Raw genomic sequence first — 11,342 nt, 5'->3', positions numbered from 1 at the left:
GAGAATTTTTTTTTTAATATTTATTTTTTAGTTTTCGGTGGACACAACATCTTTGTTTGTATGTGGTGCTGAGGATCGAACCCGGGCTGCACGCATGCCAGGCGAACGTGCTACCACTTGAGCCACATCCCCAGCCCCCCAACATGGTCCTTCAAGCAAGTTTTGTTTTTGCTTTCTGCAGCACTGGGGATCGAACCCAGGGCCTCATGCATGCAAGTGATGAACCATTGAACTGCAGCCCCAGCCCTTTTATATTTTATTTTGAGACACGGCTGGCCTTGAACTTGGGATCCTCCTGCCTCAGTAGTGAGGACTGTAGGTGTGCACCTCCTGTGGCCAGCCACTTGGAGTGGTTTTGACTCTAAAAGTCTCAGAACAGAGTGCCCTTAGCAGGGACCCCAGTGTCTACAGGATGTTGCTAGCCCAGCTGGGATAAGGCCTGCTCAAGGGTGGGCATCAGCCAAGAAGGCCAGAGCGAGGAGGAAGAGCATGTAGATGCCTGGGGCAGAACGTGTGCCACACCCCTGAAGGTGCCCTTCGCGTGCGGTGAGACCCTGAGGCATCGGGTTTTCCTTGCAGTTGATATACCTTCATCTTACCCAAGCCTGACTGTAGCCCAGAAACCAGCCTCCACCACCCCCCAGAGAATGGCTGCCCTCCAGGAGCCTCAAAGCAGGGGCCATGGAGGCTTGTCAAACACCCGGGACTCAGAGGGAAGGGATTCTGGAATCTGTTTAATTTTTTTTAAATATTTTTTTAGTTGTTGATAGACCTTTATTTTATTTATTTATATGTGGTGCTGAGAATCGAACTCAGTGCTTCACACATGCCAGGCGAGTGCGCTACCACTGAGCCACAGCCCCAGCTCGTGTTTAAATTTTTAATGGAGGTATTTAATCTTTGAAATGTCTTTCATGTGTTGAAGTCAATAGCAAGCGATATAGGAAGGCAGTGTGGAGAATGAAAGGAGGCTGAACACAGGGAAAATGCCAGGGGCAGAAGAGGGGAAAGTGTTCAAGGCTGAGTGTTCAAGTCTTAAAAGTTTAGGCAGCAGCACAGCGAGCTGGCCACATCTCTGGGACCTGAAGTCCGCTTCCTGTTTGAAAGTGAGGGTGTCCTGAAAAGTGTGTAAAGAAGGAAGTGCTGGCTGGCCACAGGCAGGCCACTCCATGGTCTTGGTCTCTGTGCTGGCAGCAGGAGTGGGAGGGAGGGAGCTGTGTGAATGTTGATGTGTGTGAGTGTGCATGTGCGTGTGTGTAAGTGTGTGTGTGTGTGTGTCACTAGAGATCGAACTGCTACTGAGCCACATCATCAGCCCTTTTTAAATTCTTTTATTTTTGAGACAGGGTCTCAGTTGCCCAGGCTGGCCTTGAACATGTGATGGTCCTGCCTCAGCCTCTGGACTAGCTGGGATTATAGATGTGCGCCACTCTGCCTGGCTCAGGCTGTTATTTTAAATAATAAATTCAAATATTCTTGAAAAAGAAATAAGAAGGAACTCCAGATAAATCTTAACAACTATACAAGAACCTTTTGGCTGGAACTACCATTTTCCAATAATTTGCCAAAATGACTAACACGAAAGGAAAGAGGAGAGGTACCCTGTATATGCTCTCTAAGCCTTTAGAGAATGCAGAGCTGCACCAGGCGTGGTGGCACATGCCTGTTGTCCCAGTGACTCAGAAGGCTGAGGCAGGAGGATCATAAGTTCAAGGATAGCCTCAGCAACTTAGCAAGACCCTGTCTCAAAAATAAGTAAGTCAATAATAATATAAATGGCTGGGGTGAAGCTCAATGGTAGAACATCCCTGTGTTCAATCTCTAGAACTATGAAAGAAACAAGGAAAAGAAAAGAAAACATGGAGTTGTTCTTCTGGCCTTGTGCATGCAAGTCTACAGGAAAGGTGATCTTAGAGAGGTCAAGGTCAATGGTGTGGCTACTGTTCAGAAAGCAGCCTTGGTAGCAGAGCTGGAGGAGCCTGCGGCCTTACACAGCGTGCTGTGGGCACCCCTGTAAACAAAGGCAAGGTCAAGCCAAAAGAAGTAACATTCACACTGAGCATGCCCAGAGCTCAAGAGTGCTTCCTGAGATAGCAGTGGACAACAACGGGCCACAGAAGCGGGTCAAAAGAAAGGAACTGGATCCGCTGATATGCCAGCATGCTGCACCCGAGGAGTGCATTCTGTGGGCACCTGTAAGAAGGAGCTCCATCTGCTGAACCACTCCCATGAATTCATGGAATAATGCATGCAGAAAATGGAAAGTCCTCTGGACTGTAGACAAACAAAAACACGGCAAGGTAGGAACCACAGTGAGAACAACCTGGAGGTGTTTTGAGCCAGACCCTGCACAGCTCAGAGGAGGAGCGGCTGGCCTTAAGGACCCTGAGCCCCTCCAGAGGTTGCAGGGTCCTGACCTCGCTCACTCCAGCCAGTTCTGCAAACTAAACCTCCCGGGGCCAGGGCAGGGATGTATAGTTCAGTGGAGCAGCATTTGCCAACCATGTCAAAGGCCCGGGTTCAATCCCCAGTACCTAGTCACACATACACAAAGCAAAAATAAAAACAAAAAAACTCCACAACCAAAAGCAAAAACTTTTCTTAAAACTAGTAAATTCAACCTTCATGAGGATGAAAAAAGTGAATTTTGGAGCAAATAATGAGAGTCTGATTTTAGTGGCTGAAGGAAACAGATGATCGAATCCAACCCCTTTGATGGACATTTCAGTGAAATTAAATCTGCAAGCAGAACAGCACTCTCACGGCCTTCCAGCAGATAAATTTTGGTACGCGCCTGGAGGAGTGGTGTGGGCCTCGCAGTCCTGCTACTTGGGAGGCTGAAGCAGAGAGAACACTTAACTCCAGGAGTTCAGGGCCAGATGGGACAGCACAGAGTGACCTTGTCTCTAAGAAAAAAGAAAAAGAGGAGAATGTTAAGGGAGCAAGGGCTCTTGATAGTCTTTACTGTTGCATGACAAATTACCTCCAAATCCACTTCTGGTGGCTTAAAACAACGGTGTCTGCTACCTCGCAGGCTCCCCTGAGGAACCCATGCTCACAAGCATCCCTGACGGGATGTGTCCTCCGGCTCAGTCAGGCCCCGGCTGCAGTCTCCCTCAAGGTCGGACTACAGGAAGACCTGGTCTGAAGCCCCTGGGCATGATTCTGGCAGGATCAGCCTTTCAGTGCTGTCCACCTGGAGGTCTTGGGCTCTGGGGGCTGCTCCTGAGAGACCTCGCTTCTGCCCTCTTGGCCTCTCCAGATGGCAGCAAGCGAAGAGAGCAGGGGAGAAGGCCAGCAGAGAGGAGAGAGTGCTGGGAGACGGAGTCCCAGTTCTTGACAGCCTAGTCACTGAAGGGACATCCCGTCACCTTGCTGGATTCAACTCTTAGGAGCAAGCAGCCAGGTCCAAGCTACTGGAGATGGGGGGACCACGCAAGCACTGGGACCCACTTTAGGGCACTTCCACAGCTGGAGTGGAGAGGGAAGGGGCGAGGTCAGAATCTCAGAAACACAGACTTTTCTGGTTGCAACTCCAGCCACGCGTGTGATGCCTGTGTCCCACTGGAACCTCCTGTTGAGTGGCTCTCCAGTCCCTGTCAGCATGACGACATGGTTAGAAGTGGGATCCTGGCCTGTGTGAACAATCACGGGCATCTAGAGCTGGGGAGACCATCCATGGAAAGCCCAAATATTTTTCTCTTAACCTGATGGTCAACTGTTCTGGTGAAAGCCAAAAGTAAATTGTAAATAAAGGACCTGGCCTAATTTTAAAAGTAACGTGGAACATGGTGAATGGTTTTGGAAATATTAGTCCACACATTTTGACATGGAAAACACCAAAGCTCTTTCTAAAGAGCTGAAAAAATCAGCCTGTTTTAAAGATAAAAATCACAGGAGGGAGTAGTACAGCCCAGACCTGGCCCAAAGCCAGCCGTCCAGACTTCCATACGAAGAAAGTAAACAGATCCAAGAAATGGAAGGCCTCCCACTTTATTCCTTTGGTATTATGGATAGTTTTCATTTGCAACTCTGCCTTGGCAGAAGAGTGAACTGTGACCTAGTGACTGGCAGACGGTGTTTCAGAGTTCAGGGCACACTGTCTGGCAAACTCGCTGAGCCCAAGTGGTAGCAGCTTTATTCATGAGACCTGGCTCAGAAACACAATTTATAAAACCAACTCTAGCCTTGAAAGATAAAAGATCATCGTTCTAAAGAAAGTCAAATGAAGGTAATTAAGGTTATTAAAAAGCAATACATGGCTGGAGTTATGGCTCAGTGCTAGAGCGCTTGTGCATGAGGTGCTGGGTTCAATCCTCACACCACATACAAATAAATAAAATAAAGGTCCATTAACAATTAAAAATATTTTTTTAAAAAAAGCAATACAGGGCTGGAGTTGTGGCTCAGTGTTACAGCGCTTGCCTAGCATGCATGAGGCACTGGGTTCAATCCTCAGCACCACATAAAAATGAATTTAAAGAAAGGTATTGGGCTGTGGATATAGCTCAGTTGGTAAAGTGCTTGCCTCGCAAGCACAAGGTCATGGGTTCAATTCCCAGCACCACAAAAAAAAAAAAAAAAAAGGTATTGTGTTCATCTACAACTTAAAAAAATTAAATTTAAAAAAACAATATAGGCCAGGTGTGGTGGCACACACCTTTTATCCCAGCCACTTGGGAGACTGAGGCCCAAGGATGGCAAGTTCAAGGCCAGCCTCAGCAATTTAGCAAAACCCTTTCTCAAAATTAAAAAATAAAAAGGGCTGAGGGTGTAGCTAGTGGTGAAGGGCCCCTGGGGTCAATCCTTTGTATCTCTAACACACACCACAGACCACCATTACAACAATAAAATACAGGAAGGAGAGGGAAAGGTCCCTCTACCTCATGTGGGCCAAACACAGGATCACAGGAGCCCATGGAGGGCCGGCTGGAGGGCCACACTTCCTTGGATGGGTGCTTATGGGGGGAAAAAAATCTTGTTCATTCAGTCACAAACTGGGCAAAGTAAGAGATAGAAAGCTCAGCTGTCCATTTTCAGAATACAGTATCCAGCCTTAACTGGGAGGTAAATCCATTTGTAGCCATTTTAACCATGCCCCTTTCCTTTGCCCACTCCAGGATCAGAATTAACCAGATGTGTAGACTGTGGCCTGAGCGACTCCTCTCTGAGCAGGGGTCGTGTTGTGTCAGAGGTAAGAGCAGGCCACTGCCCACCCTTTGATCAGCAGCACACTCTTGGGCAGAAATGAAGCCTGCCTTGCTGAGCCACCTCTGAGCATGTCTGATTCCTTGCGGCACCCTGGTATTTCTCAAAAAACCATCTCAGTAACATGTGGTTGCCTCTCCTAATTTTATCTTTTTTTTTTTTTTAATTTTATTTTCAGTTGTAGTTGGACACAATACCTTTATTTTCATTTGTTCTTATTTTTATGTGGTGCTGAGGATCGAACCCGGGGCCTCGCATATGCTAGGCGAGCGATCTACCGCTGAGCCACAACCTCAGCCCCTTATCTTATTTTTATTTATTTTGTGCAGGTCTCTCTCTGTGGCTTAGGTTGGCCCTGTATTCCTGGGCTCCAGCGATCCTCCTGCTTTGACCTCCTAAGTAGCTGGGACTACAGGCGCAAGCCACCACATCCCTCTCCTCCTGATTTTAAAGAGAACATCGGGTACCAAGGAGACTAGGGCACACACCACGTGGGACCAGCAGCTCTCAGGCCAGCGGCAACCACAGGAGCCCCACTGGAAAACCAGCAAGACTTGTGGCTGCCTGGCCCCAGATCACGCTGGGCAGCAGCAGCGGCCCCAGCCAGAGGACAGCGTGTCTGCCCTTCGCCTCTGCAAGCGGGAGTTGCTCAACTCTGTGTTTGCGCAAGCTCTAGCTGCAGTCACCCTGAACCCAGAAACTCCACTTGCTGGCAATCCAGGGCGGAGGCTGATGCCGGTTGGCTGCGCTCCAGCCTCCTTCCCAGAAGCACGAGGTGGCAGAGAAAGCTATGCATTTTTCACAGATGGTGAGCAGAGACGAGGCTCATCAAGGAGAGGTGAAATCGGTTGACTCTTGAGGGAAAAGAACAGTCAACCCAGAGAAGAGCATGGACTGATGGAAGGGCCTCTGTGGAAGACTGCATCACTGGCCCTGGAGCAAGAAGCAGGTGGACTAGGGGATGAACCCGAAGAGATTATGCAGAACCAAAATGACCTGTCTGCTTTTCTAAATGTTTCCACTCAGCTCAGGTAAAAACTAATGTTTGGTTCCCAATGCAAAACAAAGAATAAGGAAATGCACAAAAAGAGGTAAAGTTGTACAAGGGCAGTCATGAAATCCAGTGTAAGACCAGGGGGCTGGGGCTGGGCTCAGTGGAGCCCGCCTAGTACATGAAGGCACTGGGTTCCATCCTCAGCACCACAAAAATATCAATCAATCAAATAAAGGTATTGTGTCCACCTACAACTAAAAAAGTATTTTTTAAAAAAGAAGAGGAGGGGCTGGGGTTGAGGCTCAGAGGAAAAGCACTTGCCTAGCCTGTATGAGGCACTGGGTTCGATCCTCAGCACCACATTAAAAACTAAATAAAGGTATTATGTCCACCTACAACTAAAGAATAAATATTTAAAAAAGAAGAAGAAGAGGGAAAACAAGAAAGTGAGGCTGAAAAAAGAAAAAAAGCAACATTTCAAGAGCAAAGTAAGGTTTTTTTGTTTTTTGGGTTTTTTTAATACTGTGGCAGGAACCCAGGGGTGTAGACCACTGAGCAACATCCCCAGCACTTTATATTTTTTATTTTGAGACAAGGTCTCACTAAGTTGCTTAGGGCCTCACTAAGTAGCTGAGGCTGGCTTTGAACTTGTGATCCTTCTGCCTCAGCTTCCTGAGCTGCTGGGATTATAGGCATGTGCCACTGCGCCAGGCTGAAGCAGGTATTCTTGTTGGAGTGTGCACTATGAAGGCTCTGGAATGGAGGCATAGCTCTGGGCTCCCCACAGACAGCATTCAGTTAACCATCTGCATTAGGGATAAGATAAAAGCAATGTGGAAAGAAGCCAGACGCAATGATGCACATCTGTAATCCCAGGGACTCAGGAGGCTGAGGCAAGAGGATTGCAAATTCAAGGCCAGCCTCAGCAACATAGAGAGGTCCTGAGCAACTTAGCGAGGCCTGGTCTCAAAATAAAAGGGCTGGGATGCGCTCAGTGGTTAAGTGCCCTGTGTTCAGTCCTCAGTACTGAAAAAATAAATAAACAAAAAGAAAAGCAAATAAAGTGAATATTTATTCGAAACACGGAAACCTCAGAATCCAGCTAATAGACCTTCCCCAAACCCACAGAAGTTTGGGGTTAAGTAAGGGAACAACAGAAGTAGGATGGGCAGAAATACACAAACATCTCAGCTGTGTGGAACTGCAGAGATGTTTTCTAGGGTCCCGTTGGCCCCCTCTGGCATGAGGGGCCAGGACTTTGGGCAGCAGTTCCTACTATTTTCTGTTCTCAGCATAAGACGATTTCCCGAAGTAAGCTGAGATGGAGTGACAACTGAAAGGGCAGGTTAGCAGGACTAGGCTGGTCCTCTTTACATTTTTTAATTTTAAAACTGTCCCATTGGGAAGACAGCTGTGACAATAAAACCCTCCCACATTGAAAAACTGCCTTTTGGCCCTTTGGCGGGGCTGGGGTTGTGGCTCAGTGGTAGAGTGCTTGTCTAGCACATGTGAGGCCCTGGTTCGATCCCCAGTACCACATAAAAATGAAATGGGGATATTGTGTCCACCTACAACTAAAAAATAAATATATGAAAAAAAGAAAAATTGTCCTTTGGGGGAAAATCAATATTTTCTGTATTTTGCATTGATACATTACAGTTGTACATAATGGTGGGGGGTGTTGCTACATATTCGTGCACACACAAAACACTGCAATGTAATTTGGCCAATGTCACTCCCCAGCACTTTCCCCCTCCGCCCCCTTTCCTTCCCCTGGTCTCTTTCCTCTGTTCTACTGAGCTCCCTTGATTTTCATGAGACCTTCCACTTTTTCTCTGTCCACAATACAATCAATATTTATTCCCTACATTTGCCAGCATGCACACCCAGCAGGTGGCATAGGGAGGGTGTGACATGGGGGAGAAGGTGAAGAGAGAGGAGGAGGAAGAGCATGGAGGAGGATTTGAGAAAGGGATTCCCCAGGGAGGTTGGGAATAGTTGCAGCTCTTGCTTCTTCCTCTGGCTTTCCACCCTGTGTGCAGCACGAGAAGGTGTTACAGGCCTTACTTTTCTCTCAGATTCCTCAATCCACAGTGTTCCTTGAGTATTTAACTAGGGAGGGAAGCCATGAGCTAGCTCATTCTGCTCCCATGGCCTCTGGACACAGTAAGGCTGGATCAGGCAAGTGTTTCCTCCAGGCAGCCAGGGACGCCTTCATGACCAGAATGAAGCTTCTCTAAAGAAAACTTGGAATGGAATCATCATTTGACCTAGCTATTCCACTCCTCGGTCTATACCCAAAGGACTTAAAATCAGCCTACTATAGTGACGCAGCCACATCAATGTTTTTAGCAGCTCAATTCACAGTAGCTAAACTGTGGAAGCAACATAGATATCCTTCAATAGATGAATGGATAAAGAAACTGTGGTATATATACACAATGGAATATTACTCGCATTAAAAGAGAATAAAATTTTGGCATTTGTAGGTAAATGGATGGAGTTGGAGAATATCATGCTAAACAAAGTAAGTCAATCCCCAAAACCCAAAGGCTGAATGTTCTCTCTTATAAGAGGATGCTGATCCATAATGGGGGGGAGGCATAGTAAAAATGGAGGAGCTTTGATGGGGCAAAGGGGAGGAAGGAGAGGGAGAGTGCATGAGGACAAGAAAGATGGTGGAATGAGATGGACATCATTACCCTAGGTACATGTATGACTGCATGTATGGTGCGATGCTATATCGTGTACAACCAGAGAAATGAAAAGTTGTGCTGCGATTGTATACAATGAATCAAAATGCATTCTGCTGTCATATATGCCTAATTAAAATAAATAAATAAAAATTTTTAAAAAGATGCTGGGGAGTGACTTAAGCAAAGAGGAACTGGAATATTATTTTCCATGTCTACATAGAGGAAAATACATTAGTGATAGCTTTGGGGTCTAAGAAAATCCAGTGACTTAACAAAGATCATTTTCATATGACTTAATGAGATACCAACTGAAATAAGTTAATATTGATGAAAGTTAATGAAAAAGAGGCTTAAGTATTTTGCTTGTTTTTTTAATTGTGGCCTTTTGGATTCCATGGTAATTTAAACGCTCAACATTTAAAATATAGAAAATGCTACCTAGATCACTTAAAAGGCAGTGTGTGATAATAATAGTAAATGTCTAAGTTTGTTATAGAGACTGTCTTTGCTTAAGGAGGGAAATTTGCTTTGTTTGTTTTATAGTACTAGGGACCGAACCCGGGGCACTCTACCACTGAGCTACATCCCCAGCCCTTTTTATTTTGAGACAGGGTCTCGCTAAGTTGCTGAGGCTGGCCTGGAACTTACAATCCTCCTGCCTCAGCCTCCAGAGTAGCCAGAATTATGGGTGTGTGCCACCATGCTCCACTATAAGAGGAATTTTGAAGACTCCAACTGTAACAGAATGCAGTGGGTTCATCTTGCTAAGTTCAAAACTAAAAATACAACCAGGAGATAAAAGAGTGGAGACAGATTTATTACCTGCAGCAGGTAAGGAGAGCCCTGGGATCACTTCGAAAGCAGTGCCCTCACTGAGGAAAGGGAGTGTGGGGTCTTATTCAGGCACTCTACACATATTCATATAGGAAAGCGCATTGAACTGAGCACATTCAGTTTAAGGTGTGTGTTTCTAAGCACAAATGATCAGGACAAATGCTTCTGGGCATGCTCAGTTTAATATTATAATGAACCAAGTTATTCTAGGTCACCTCAAAGAATGAACCAGAGTGGCTTGGTGACCCTGGTTTGTTCTCTGCAAGTTTTTCTAAAGAGGATTAGCTGAAATAAAAAGGTGCGCTGATGCAAGAGTTTGACCCCCAAGGTGCCTGTACCCCTTGGTGGATAAAGAATTCCCCCTGAGATCTTGTCCTCACCATTCTTGTGCGCTTAGGGTGGAGGTCCTTCCCACTGAGTGGGGCACCATGTCCTCCTTGTTAGAGGAGTGAAACTCTTCATGCTGAAGTGAGACAGGCCTCAGACCATCAGAGCAGCCTACAACATCATGTTTGAGGCCCTTTTGCAGTTGTTTTATTGTAACATTTTTTTAAAATATTTACGTTTTAGTTTTTTTTAGATGGACACAATATCTTTATTTTATTTTTATGTGGTGCTGAGGATCGAACCCAGTGCCTCACGCATGCCAGGCGAGTGTACTACCACTTGGCCACATCCCCAACCTTATTGCAACATTTTAAAGTACATTGAATTATTACCTAATCATGAATAAAATCAGAAAAATTGATATTTAAGAAATCTAGAAAACATATGCTTAATGTCCTGGGGGAATCCAGGCCAAGACACTGTTAATCAAGCAAGCCAACTAAAAGACTAAGACAAAAGGCCATTTGTTGTTTTCTCTTACTTAGGATAATGTGTAAGTGCCATTAGTCATAATACAACTGCATTGGACAAGATCATAAGCTTCTGGCAGGACACAAAAGAGAAGAAGCAGACAGAAGATCAAAGCTGTCAGAGAGGCTGACCACCAAGGAGAGTGAGCAGAAGAGTCCCGTTCTGTGTGGCCTCCCTCTTTGCTGGGCTTCCTTAGTTTTGGGGTATGTGTCAAGCCTGCTTCACAGGAGTAGGCACCTGTAGGCTCACGCGAGTTTCGGCTTCTGTGCTCTTGTTACTCAGTGTGATGAATCCAGGGACTCATCCCTTGTGATCTAGGGGAAGACCAACTAGTTAGTAAGACAAAGTAGGGCCTTTCCAAGTCAGGTTAAGCTGGTCCTAAGGAGACCCTGACTTCAAGGTTTTAAACTCATGGAGTCTTTAGGTTCACAGAGGTGAAGTCTTACCCTGTAGGAGAGGGAAGTTCTAGCTTACAGACCTAATGGAGGTCAACCCTGTTTGCCTACACTGATTACACGTTTTAGTGCCAGTTTGACGTTTACATCAGGGTGCGCCTCAGAGCTAATTCTCCCCAGAAAAGAACTCCTGTACAGCATCGTAAAGGGCTGCACTTGAGCTTCACTCTGGGGGAGTCTGATGCAGGTCAGAGCAACATAGAAAAGTTTTAACCAGGTTTTTAGCTTCTTATTACAGTGTGACCAAGGTTATCTTAAGTGTACAATTGGCCCCTTTTCATTTGACAGATAACTGGG

The 11,342-nt window shown here is 46.0% G+C and overlaps 1 long non-coding RNA gene across 1 annotated transcript in view; it reads left to right on the top strand.

Moving 5' to 3' along the window:
- The window catches only part of LOC125612375, a 20,389-nt gene extending 9,646 nt beyond the window's left edge, over positions 1 to 10,743 (top strand). Inside the window, exons 2-5 of the long non-coding RNA XR_007342732.1 lie at positions 483 to 491; positions 1,262 to 1,266; positions 4,866 to 4,873; positions 10,732 to 10,743. This is a non-coding gene — a long non-coding RNA (uncharacterized LOC125612375). The remainder of the gene's footprint in view (positions 1 to 482; positions 492 to 1,261; positions 1,267 to 4,865; positions 4,874 to 10,731) is intronic.
- Positions 10,744 to 11,342: the final 599 nt, after the last annotated feature.

The sequence above is a fragment of the Marmota marmota genome, unplaced genomic scaffold (assembly GCF_001458135.2).
Source record: "Marmota marmota marmota unplaced genomic scaffold, marMar, whole genome shotgun sequence".
Taxonomy (NCBI): domain Eukaryota; kingdom Metazoa; phylum Chordata; class Mammalia; order Rodentia; family Sciuridae; genus Marmota; species Marmota marmota.
This window is presented reverse-complemented; position numbering and strand designations above follow the sequence as displayed.